General features: G+C 42.5%; 1 long non-coding RNA gene across 1 annotated transcript; it reads left to right on the plus strand.

Annotated features, from left to right (window-relative positions):
* The first annotated feature begins 1,382 nt into the window (after nt 1-1,382).
* LOC126051098 (uncharacterized) lies at nt 1,383-5,945 on the plus strand. Its single transcript, XR_007509715.1, has 3 exons — nt 1,383-1,587; nt 1,754-1,814; nt 2,051-5,945. It is a non-coding gene; the product is annotated as an uncharacterized LOC126051098 (long non-coding RNA).
* Nucleotides 5,946-11,657: the final 5,712 nt, after the last annotated feature.

Below are 11,657 nucleotides of genomic sequence, written 5' to 3' on the forward strand. Positions count from 1 at the left end.
TCAGCTGTATTGTAAAGCACGGAACCGGTGTAAATGGTGTATCGGAGGGAAACTGCGTCTAGCAGGAGTCCAGGGAGCCTAATTAAAATAGTGGCTTGCTTCAAAAAGAACTTTAAATTCTCCTGTGACAGTCCGAATCGGGAGCTTAAACTTGCAGTGGATGTGCTCAGGCAAAATGTGGGTGGTGTGCTGAACGCTTTTTAGGAAAGAGGGTATCTTTTATACGTTTGTGTCTTTAATAGCAAAACAGCGAGGCAGATCCTTTTCTATGACATTTGCACAAACAGCGTTTACCGCGAAATGGCCACCAGAATTGCCATCAGCACCTTTGTGAAACTCGGGTTACGGCTCATTTTCTCCCTTGAACCAATTAATGGATGCGTACCAAGATACTTGGAAAGATAAAGGACGTTCCAATTAAGTGTTGTTATTACTGCGCTTGTGCAACAAGACCTTAGAGTAAGATGAGAGATGCTAGGTGAAGTGATGGTGGGGAAGGGCCATCCGTGGTGGCCAAAATTGTCAATAATGACTTCCAACTGAAGGATTTCCTCTGATTTTCAGAGACTTAAAGTGTTCAAGCATTGGTGATGCAGCAGCAAACGTGTGCTTGGTATGCACCACCTCATCGAAAGGAACAGTAAAGAAAAAGATCCCAGATACACAACTCTGTTTCTGAACTGGGAAAGCTAAATAGGAATTGAAGCCTCATCTGTTTATGTAGGACTGGATATGTAGCTCGAAATAAATGGCACTCGCGCTACTGTGCACCAAGGCATTCTCTTGTAACATGATTTAAAGGAGGGTGGTACCTGGTCGTGCTTCTGAGGAACACCACCAACCACGGAGAGCAGCACTTTGAAAAAGATGACCCCGGCACGCCGTGTACCAAATTTGATCACAGAACGTCCTCTCTTGAAAGGTTGAGCCCTTTGGCACTTTGTTGGAAATAATCCTTCTATACTTCAGATTTCTATTCAGCCTTATCATATCACGTATCTGAAATGCTCTCGGATGATAAACTATCTCCTCGCCGCATGGCGCAGTCCTGTGCTAGAGATATCTGAGCTAGCTCCGTTACGGGATGCGGCACGGGCTCTGGCAGAAGCACCGTATCTGCTTCCCGGGCTTGGCTGGCTCTGGAGAGCCGACAGTCATTCAGAACTAACTCGAGTAGCTCTACATGTCATTCTCCTGCACTGCATGTCTTTTCTTTCCGATAACCAGCTGTCCTGCACATTCTTCAGTTAATACTTTCTAGGTCAGATACGGCCTCCCTAGACTATATCATTTTGCCCAGAGCTAATTCTCCAAAAGCAGTAGGAAAGTCTTTGAATACGTTGCAGGATTTTCCAGGAATTGCTGCTCAGCAAAGAAAATTCAGCTGATCATAAGTCTCTCAAAAAACGCTTACAGGGAAACTTCATTCCTCGGGGATGGATGCTGGGGTAATATTACAGTAGGCTTGGAAAGGTCTACGGGCAAGGGCCTTCATCGCTCCGAGTGGAGAACAAATGGCAGAAAACACTAGTAATTCTCAAATAACTGAGAGAAGCAAAAAAGAGCATTAGAGGAAATAATTTAAAAGTAATTAAAAAATAATTATGTATTATTGCTCATTATATAGACTAACAGGAGATCACAGCAATTTGGCAGATTTCAAGTTAATTAACTTTATGATAACTTTACAGGTTATTTATAAAAAAACAGCCACATTTGAAGAGTCTAAAGTTATGGCTTTTTACGTCAACAGATTTCCTTTGAACTGCCAGCTTGCCTGTGTGGTTTGAGACAACAGAATGAAGTAAAAACAGGTATGTGAGGGTTTTTTTAGAAACTGTTACGCTCCACTGAATTTCCTGTGCAGAAGTGCTGTTGCTCATCTGTACATATGATTAACTTTTGCTCCCTGTAAGTGTTATCAGACCTGTAACCAGGCAAACAGTGGAGCAGATGGCCAGTGCCAGTATCGGTGTTTCTGGTCTGGGCGCTTAATGAGATCTGAGAGTGTAATATGAACCTCTTTCATTTTGTCCGTCTCGCATGGCAGATATACTTCGTGCAAGTGCTCTTGTTGCTCAAGGTCACAGATTCATCAATCAAAAGAGAGGCCTTCCCATTAATCTTTTACCTGGCCGTGACAGTTTCCATACGTCTCAGGAGCTGCCGTGTTGTGTGGAGTGCCGTTGTCCTGAGTTTGGGACAGTACTGCTGTGAAAGACAATTGGATTAGAGCAGAAATTAGTCACTTTTTAAAACACAATGTTAAATTTACCGTACTCTATGAGTGTAAGTTTCCATTCATCAACCCTAAAACAAAAATACCTTTTTGTGCTGTAGAATAAGGTTTCAGCTGCGCCAAATCTCCCTTGTGACACACAACCACGTGTCCCACAAAACGAAGGTGAATGTCGTGCAACATTTCTGATCTTATACTGGAGCCAGAAATATTTGCTGTGAGTAGTTTAAAAACTCTTAGCACCCCTGTCACCTCCCCTCTTCCTGCACGCATCCAGGGCAGGAGCTGGGGAGTGTACCGAGGAGGGATGCTTGGTCCATCTTACCAACCCTTACAGCTGTTTGGAGGTTCTGTTGCCTCTGTGCACTGACAGAGGGATGTGAAACTTGTGGTAGAGAGTTGTCTTTCTGGCTGAGCTGTGGTACTTTTTGCTTTGTTTAAATTGCCAAATTTGGTGAAGCTATACTCTTTTGAAACAGCTGTATACGGTTGTAGAGGCTTGTTTGACTTCTAAATTCTTTGTAGTAAAAGATACATCCTTCGTCCTGCATGGCTTTATACGTGATAGGTGAGCTGAAGAGACATCACCCCATCCTGAGAGAGAGCAGGTACAGAGCTGTCATGGCTTGTGAAAGGTCTCACGTCTGGGCTTACAGAAGAGGTGAACAAGGCTCAGTGCTCGCTGCTCCCCCGCTTTCTGTGCCCAGGAGACGTGAAAAAACCCAATGTACCTGGAGGCAAGAAATGAAGCAGAGGAGGAGAGCAGAGCTGTGGCAAAGCAGGGGAGATAACGAGGAGCAGAGAAGGGAGTAACTGGGAGGAGGAGAGGGATCCCAAATAGGAGGGCAGAGCTTAAATGCGGTCTACACTTTCAATGTATCCAGGTAGGGAGACAGGGATCTGAACTGCAGGATAGCTTCCGTGGCTATTGAGATCAGTGGGATCACTGCTCTGAACACAGGATATTCCTAGAATGACAGGTACTCTGAAAAATGAGGACTTGGAGCACTCAAATTGTACATCTAAAATCACTGCATGCTTAATGATTTCAGCCTTAAGTTTTATGGCCTCCATCTACCAAGTGAATGTAAGAGCATCTTCTGTCACAGTTGGATAGTAAAGATAAATCTTTGATGTTTATTGAGCATTAAAACTACAGTGAAAGCCCCATATAAAAAGCATTGAGGCAATTAATATTCCTGCTTTCTTCTGCATGGAATGGAGTTCAGTGGTTTCCAGAAGGCTCGTATGTAAAAAAGATAATTGAAAACTCGTCTTATCCATATCCACAACAGAGGTGAATTAAGGAATTTTAATCCTGGGATGGCACAATTTGTAAGTAAGGGCTTTGCAGCCTTAGCATTATTTTAATATGCATTGTTACGCAAAAAAGGTCTAAGTACTTAAAAAGAAGTTGAACATGATCAAGAGCTTTCTTTCTAGAAATATCTGCATTTAGTATGAAGGCTTCCATAGTGAGAGAAGAATTTCTAAGTCCTTTTTGCCAGTTATGGATACTACTGCTTAACTCTGCCACCACCTGAGATACATGTAGGCCATGTTTAGATGACTGTTATAATTAGATGGATATTTGGTCTGTCATCAGGATTGTAACAGTTTAAAATGTGTATTGAATCTTGTTCTCTACCTCAAGCTTGCAGGTCTATGGAGCATTTAGTCATTAATATTTTCTAGTCTATGCATTTGTGCTACACTGTAGTAGTGAAGTAACAGATCTAAGGATACCATAATTCTTACTTGTCCTAATCAAATATTAAAATCTGAACACTGTTAAGAAGCTGGAATTATCAGCCATGATGTTGTTTTCCTCGTTGTCATTTTTTAGGTACAGGCTGATTCTTACAGATTTTTGTCTCTAGAATCACCTCTCCAACTCTAGGTTACCTTTTCTCCAAGAAGACAGCCATCTTTTCATGTTAAAACTAAGCTAATGGTATGAAAGAAAAAGTAAAAGGTATGACCTGCATGCATTCATTACACAGGCAGAGCTCCTGGTTGCATTCAAAGCACTGCAAAAGGAGCATAAGGCTTTGCCTTTCATGGCAAGAGCTTTTATGTATGTGAGTGAATAGTGAAAATTGCTATGAAATACTTGAATGCCCAGTTATGGAGTCACAACTGAGAGGTTAAATGCCAAATAATGGCATTATTGATGTAAGATGGAAGGGTTCTCATTAGTGGAAAGCCAGCTGCTCCAACTACCCGTCCAGCTTTTTGGTCCTTTCTACCATATCCTCTTCTCTTTGTACCCATTTTGGCGGGTTTTCCCCCTTCTTCTGTCAGCATCTTATTTTTCATCTTTATTCATTGTTGCTTTCTATGCTTTTCTCTAGCAACAGAAACATATTTACTTGCAAGCTGATCCCATCTGTGCTCCTGCGTTGTAAAGCTTCCCCCTGCCGTGGCACTGCATGTCTGATTTAGTTTCGTACGACTGCTAGGAAGCTCCAGCCTTCAGGAGTGCCAGGATTTCACACCGCAGATCAGACAGGCAGGGTACTGCCGCTTGGGGATGGTTTTAAAAAAAGAGGGTGTGCAGTTTTTCTTGCGTAAGAAAATGCAATAATACTGTAATCATTTGACGCCTGATAGTTCACTGAAACGGAAGACTGCTGAAGTTTTAACTTAATTGGGTCTCTCATGCTTGCACTGTTTGCTGCTCATGAACCAGAATATATGGCAACTATAACTCAAATGTACACTAAGCTGTCCCTGCTGCACTCTCATACCTTGCAAATTAAGTAGGATCAGGACTCAAAAGAGATAACTAAGGAGACCTATGTCCTGGAGGAAATTACCATGAATTACAAAATGATGGTTTCTCTCTTAATAAAAAAATGAACTAATGCTCCAGTGTGACACTATGGAACTCTTCAGTTTATAAAGGTACTGTCTTTCAGGAAATATATATGTTAATCCAGCTGTCATGCATAAATTCTCATTTGGGGCCTGATCTAATTCCCATTGAAGTAGAGATGGACTCAATCTACTTAAATTTCTCCATGCAGTTTCACGGCTTTCCACTATCTTCATCTGTTGTATCACATTACTGTGTGTGGGTAGAGTTGCCACATTCCACCCATGACACAACTGTTTCAGTGGCAAGTGAAGTGATACGTGCATATGGTATATGCAGTCTTTACACAAACCGTATGCTTTCAGACAGCTATCTATGTAATTGGGAGAAGTTATGGAGGCTTCTTGAATATAAAGTCCATTTGCTACATTATTAGAAGACGTTGCAAACTTTGTTTATCATTCCCATGACCTTACTTTTGATATTTGAGAGACAGAATGAGTGATTTATTGTTTGTTTTTTGTAAATTAGTAACTCAGTTTAATTACTTTGAATAACAATAAAATGGTTGCATGAAGATTTTGGAATCAATATCTTTTTCTCATTTCTTGCATCAAACCTTAGGCCAAAATTTTACTTATGTAACAGTAAGTGACTTCATACAATTTCCAGTTACAGTTATACATAGTCTTTCTTTTTGCTACCTGTTACACATTTCCAAGATGTTAAATATCCTCATTGCTGAATATTTTGTATGGGAGGTCATTATTTTTCTGAAGAGTTTTGGCTAAGGACAGTCTCTAGTGGGGTAGAAAAATCCTCCACTGAATTTATAAATTACACTTTAATCATAAGGCTATTATAGGTGCTAATATTCTTTTTTCTTTTTTTTTTGGCACTGGTAATTACAAAAAACCCACCCAAAATGACTGAATAAATTTAGCTAGTAGTTAAATGTGATGATTTTTATATTATCTGAATGAACAAAATACTTTCCTTAGGACATTAGGTTTGCAGAGAAGGGGGACAACATAGTATTGGGTGAAACACCAACATGGCCAAAATAATGAAATACTAAAACTCGGCAGCTTCTCATGGAGCTATGCGTTAGATCGCTTCCCTCCTGCAGAGCTGGGTCTGTTGCTCTGGGACACCCTGGGGTAGGATTCACCTAAATACACGTGGGTATATATTGTAGGTGTCTGTGAGCTGCTCACTGCAGGCTGCCCCTATAGTCAGCAGAGGCTACAGGACGCATCCTTGAGGCTGTAATTTCTTTTTGAAGGCTTCGAAGGCAGGCGTTGGAGCTGAGATTATGAAACTGGAAGAGGTTTGTTTCCAAGCGCTGGGAGATCTCGGTGAGCTGAACAAACGCAGGGTACTCACTGCTGCAAAGGTGTGGGGGGTGACTCCATTCCTATAGCTGTGCTGGCTAAAAGGCTGCACCACGAAACGGCATTTGCTCAGAAAAAGATGAAAATCATTGCCTGCTTCTCAGGTGATCGTGGCAGGTGACAGGAAGAAAATTTGTCCAATGTTTACAGCTGGTGATCGGTGTGGTGCATTAGGGGTTTTTCCACTCCTTCCCAAATATTAGGTACTTTGAATAAATGCCTTCAGCTGGGATGAAATGCCAGGTTGAAGGAGCCACCGATCTGACCTGCTGTTGTTTCCTCTGTATCCAGGATTTTGGGGTTGTGAGATTAAAAAAAAGGACAAAAATCAAAATGTTTGAGCCTAATGCAGCAGCTTCAGGCTAAATCACATTTCCAAAAGTGTGGTTTTCAATATCAAGCCTACTCCTGAGGAACTGGCAAATGCTCAACGAGCACAACACTGAGACAACTGGCAGCCTGAGTCATTTTCGCATGTGATTGTTGAATGTGACAGATTGAGAATAGCAAGGAGTACAAGTTCATGCTAAGAGAGTGAAGTAACCCAGCATCCGCTCGCTGGCTCAAGCCTATGGATAGATGTGGAGTGCTGTGTGAGAGAAATGCCATCAAGGTTTTGGAAAAAAAAAAAGGGGGGGGGGGGGGGGGTTTAGAACACATGTTCTTTTCTTCCTTTGCTCATTTTTATTTCACCGTAAATTGTTTCTTTCTTCTCTTCATGGCAGATGGAAAGTAAAAGAAGAGCCCTTGAAACATATATGTAAAGCCTGAATTGCCATTAACTTATTCCCTTTTGCTTTTTCTCTGAATACCTTTTGCCTTTCTACTTTACACTGATGCTGGATTGGCCTTTTTATTCCTTGGTAGTTACTGCTCCTGCACGTTGGCTGAACAGAAACAGTTTCAGATGAAACTGGGGTAAATGTGCTTATAGAAATGATCACTTCCAAAGAACCAAGTGGAGATTTGCTATCAGAGCAAACTGCAACTGGCTTGGGAAGGCCAGGGAAGTTACTGAAGTAATTGCTGCTGCAATCAAACCTTCTGTTGCAGCTGATCAAAATATTGTATCTGAGTAATTTATTAATTAAATTTACCCACACTTTATTTTCATATGTATTCTTGGAAAAGGTAACATCCTTCCCAATTTCTTGTTCATAAATGTTCAGCGCATGGTCTCTGCCGGTGCAGCTGAGCGCATCGGCTGTTCGAGACAAATCTGTAACTTGTTCTGCACTGAGCTGAAGTTTGCTGCTCAGCTTTATAATGTTGTGTGTGAAGGATTAGTTCATTTAACCTTTGCAAAACAGCGTGCTTGATTAATTAGCTGTAGAGGTGTTTTGAGGTTGTTGGATAAGAGGCACTGTGGACCACTGGTACCAGTGGCATGTTGCAAAAGAAGCAGGTGTAAAGACATCGAGATGTGTAACTTTGATGCCCAGGGCCCTTGCAAACACAAAAGCCTCTGCACAGGCTAAGGATAAAGGTGGATTTTTGATGTGTCCAGAAGTTTTTCCGTTCTTTGTCTCCTGTGAGGTTTTACGTGTAACCCAAGAGTTCAGGACATGTGTGGTTCTGGTTACAACAACTGGAACCAGATCTTTTTTTTCCTACTTTAATTCCCTGCCCATCAAGACTTTGGGAGGATAACAATTCCTGCAAGTCTTTTGGCTGCAGTGAACGGTGAGTACCCAGACTAACTCCGCTGGTCTCCATTTTATTTTACAAATAATTATGGGTAATACGTTAACACAAGAAGAGCCCGGACCTTTGCTGCCTAATGTGCCGGACACACTCTGTTTGCTCACCACAGCAACAGGAAAAGATTAAATACATTCTTTGTATTTGTGAGCTCTGGGCTGTTATTCGTGCCAGCCTTAGGTGATTTATTGCTTCAGATCTGCGTTGCTAGTTTGGAGTCGATGACCTGGTGGGGATGTGTGGAAGTGAAGTGACCTGTACAGAACTTTGTCTATTTAAACCTGTGTTTATTCGGTGAATCTTTTGCCGTTGTTTGCCACAAAGGCTGGCTGTAACAGCGGCAGCCCACCGGTGATGTCCAGTGGGTGATGACAGACCCCAGGAGAGCGCCCAGGACGTGGGGGTGTGGAGCTGCCGTTGCTGCTTTCTCCATCTTGGCACCTCCGCGTTCGTCTGTGGATCTGACATTCGCATGAAACTGCTCCGACCTTCCTATTAACCTCGTCTCCTAATTCTTTCTCGCTGCTGCTCTTTATTGAACGTATTCCCAAATTCAACAAAATCTCAAACCCTTTCTCTTTAGCGTGGCTGTTTTCTGCCCTCGAGGCTGTCCCTGCACAGGCTGAAGCTGCTCCTGATGTGCTGGGGTGGGAGTGGGACATCATCGGGAGTGGGACATCATCGGGAGTGGGACATCAGAAGTGGGACATCAGGTGTGGGACATCATCGGGAGTAGGACATCAGGAGTGGGACATCATTGGGAGTGGGACATCAGGTGTGGGACATCATCAGGAGTGGGTCATCAGGCCTCAACACTGCCCAGGCTGTGGCGAGACCGTCCGGTGCCAGACCGTGCCAAGGAGCCTGCTCTTGCAAATAACGGACAGCAGGTGGTAGCACATGTTCATTTCATTACTTTTTATTTTTTTAAAAAAAAGAATTAGGCTTTGCAAAGCTTTATCTTATTTTATAGGGGGTGGGAAAACTGCTTCCAAAGAGGACGAGCACCTGGCTTGCTTCCAAGTTTTTCTGCTTTTCCACAAAAGCTAAAGCTCCTCCCTTCCCCTCTGACATCTCTAGAGACACTTTTCCTCTGTGAGCTCCTTCGCCGTATAACCAAAAGAGCTTGTCTTGGCTTGACTCTGTAATCCTGTGCGGGATCATTTTGCTGCGGAAGCATGCAGGTAGTGCTGAGCAAGCAGAGCACCGGGGCTGGGAAAAGCAGCGAGCTCACACGGATCGTGTGTACCTGCACGGGAAAGCCGAATTAAACTGGTTGCATCAGCTAGCAGCGCTGCTGAAAGGAAACAGTCTCTTCTAGCCCAAAATTCTCCGGAGAGGTGTGATGATAGCCAGGGCAGCGTTTCAAACAGATAGGGTCTGGCCACTTGGTTGAGCCTGCCCTCCAGCTGGCAGATAAAATGTACAGAGCCCTCTTCCCTACAAGCTGTACATCCACAGGAGCAATGTAAGCTATTTTGAACAAATATTCCTGTAAGTTTTGTGATAAGATGGTGCTTTGTATTGGCCTGGTGAGAACGTCTGCGTGGGACCGGACAAAGATGCAGATGCAGTTTTGAAGCATTCGGCCCAGTTAATCCGTATGTCAATAATACATTCATCCCGTGATTTATTTAGTACAGACACTTTGTTTACTGCTTGCTTTGGAAATATTTCAGCTCCAATAAAGGTGCAAACTTGTTTGTTTTTTTTTTAATAACTGGACTTTCATAATTAACTTACAAGTTATGACAGTCTGCTGTGGCCCAAAAAGCAGAGCTTCAATGAAACATCTTAAATGAAATTAAGGCGATCTAACCTCAGGTTTCTCATTTGACTGGGTTTATAATTGCTTTCAGACTGCCCTTGAAAGCGCCCACATCTGGACAACAACATCTGCAGTTTGGCCGCTGGGATAACGACTGGGTTCTTTCCTCATCAGACCTGGGCCAGAGCACAGCTGACATGTACCAGGAGGCTTAACCCTCCTGCATGGCATGTATTTCCAGGTGTAGCTGGTCCTGTAAAAAATATTATACATCTAATCTATTATATTTGTATATATCTATTTATAGTTGTGAGAGCAGAAATGCCAGCATTTTATGCTATAGGAAATGGATGCTGTCACAAGAATATGTGATCCAACTTGGCTCTGCTTATTTTGAACTCTTTCGGTTTTTTTTCAGGATTGAACTATAAGCCTACTGTAATTAAACTGTGTTTGAGGTTTTACATCTTGATTCTGACAAGCCAGAACTTTTCTTCTGCAGCAGCAGGCTCTGGGATCCTGTTCCTAACTTAAATGTAGAAAAAGTAACAATTCTCCAAGGAACTGGCCGGACTTCTAAATCTTCCAGAATTTTGTTAGGTGTAGTTTAAATTAGTTCTCGAAACACTGTAGTCACTGTTTTTCAGTGCAAACCTCTCTCAGGCAGGTGCTTATTACAGTATGTGGCAATATTAACCTTTCTTTCATTAAACTTTTACCAGTAAAACCATTAATTCCTATCTGGATAATCTAAAGGATGAATTATCACTGCAGTCCTCCTGTTTTCCAGAGTTCTAGTTGAGCCAAACACCAACTTTTCCAGAAAAGTGGATATTGTTTTTGTGTCCCAGTCAGCTGGTAAACCACATGGTAAATGTTAATAGCAGGAATGGTTCCTCAAAGGGGTTGCATGTTTCTAAGTTATTTTTTGTAAAGTTTACAGAAAAAAAATTACCAGCTAGTAAACCATCCTGTGAAAGACACATTTTAAGTGGAGGAGAAGGGGAGTTGCTAGTGATGACTTATTTGTTCTTAAGTAAGTGAATGTAGAAGTAGCAACTGATATGAAGTTACTGGTCAAACTTAGCCAGATTCTGACGTGTAATTGCAACACGCTACTTCTGAAGGGTGGTGCTTGCAGAAATGTAAGGGCTTCTAAGTAAAATTCCCTTCAGGACAGGATGATAGGAAAGCTCTGGGAACAAGTCCTAACGTAGACTGGGTGTCCTGCCAGTAACCTTCACTGCGGTGACGGGGAAGGAAGCACCCGTTGCAGGGGTGCAGATGGCTCACGCTATTACAGATGTCCCTGACAGGCTGGTCAGCTCTTATTTAATTTCAGTACAACGGGGAACACGCTATTAATTGGGAATGTGGATGTGCCGGGTGGTGCCCAGCTCTGTAAACAGGAGCTAAAACCTGAATCTCCCCTCCGTCTTCTCCTGCTTGGGGCTGATGGCACTGGGGGCTGGACCAGGGTCTACTAAACAAATTCCTTCCCTTGTAAGGTATCTTTTATGGCTTGCAGCAGACAAACCCAAGTTGTGAATAAACACTAGCAATTAGCAGGGACTGGAGCAAGCCTTCTGGTTTTGCTTAGTGGTATAAATGATCTTAACTTTGTTTCTAAGCTCTGTCTTTTTTGAAAAAAAATATTAAAAAACAGCTCAGAGGCAAGTCACAGAGCCTTATTCAGGAAAAGAGGCACTTCAGTCCGAAAGTCTGACTGAGCTCATA

This window comes from Accipiter gentilis, chromosome 26 (genome assembly GCF_929443795.1).
Source record: "Accipiter gentilis chromosome 26, bAccGen1.1, whole genome shotgun sequence".
NCBI classification, from domain to species: Eukaryota; Metazoa; Chordata; class Aves; order Accipitriformes; family Accipitridae; genus Astur; species Astur gentilis.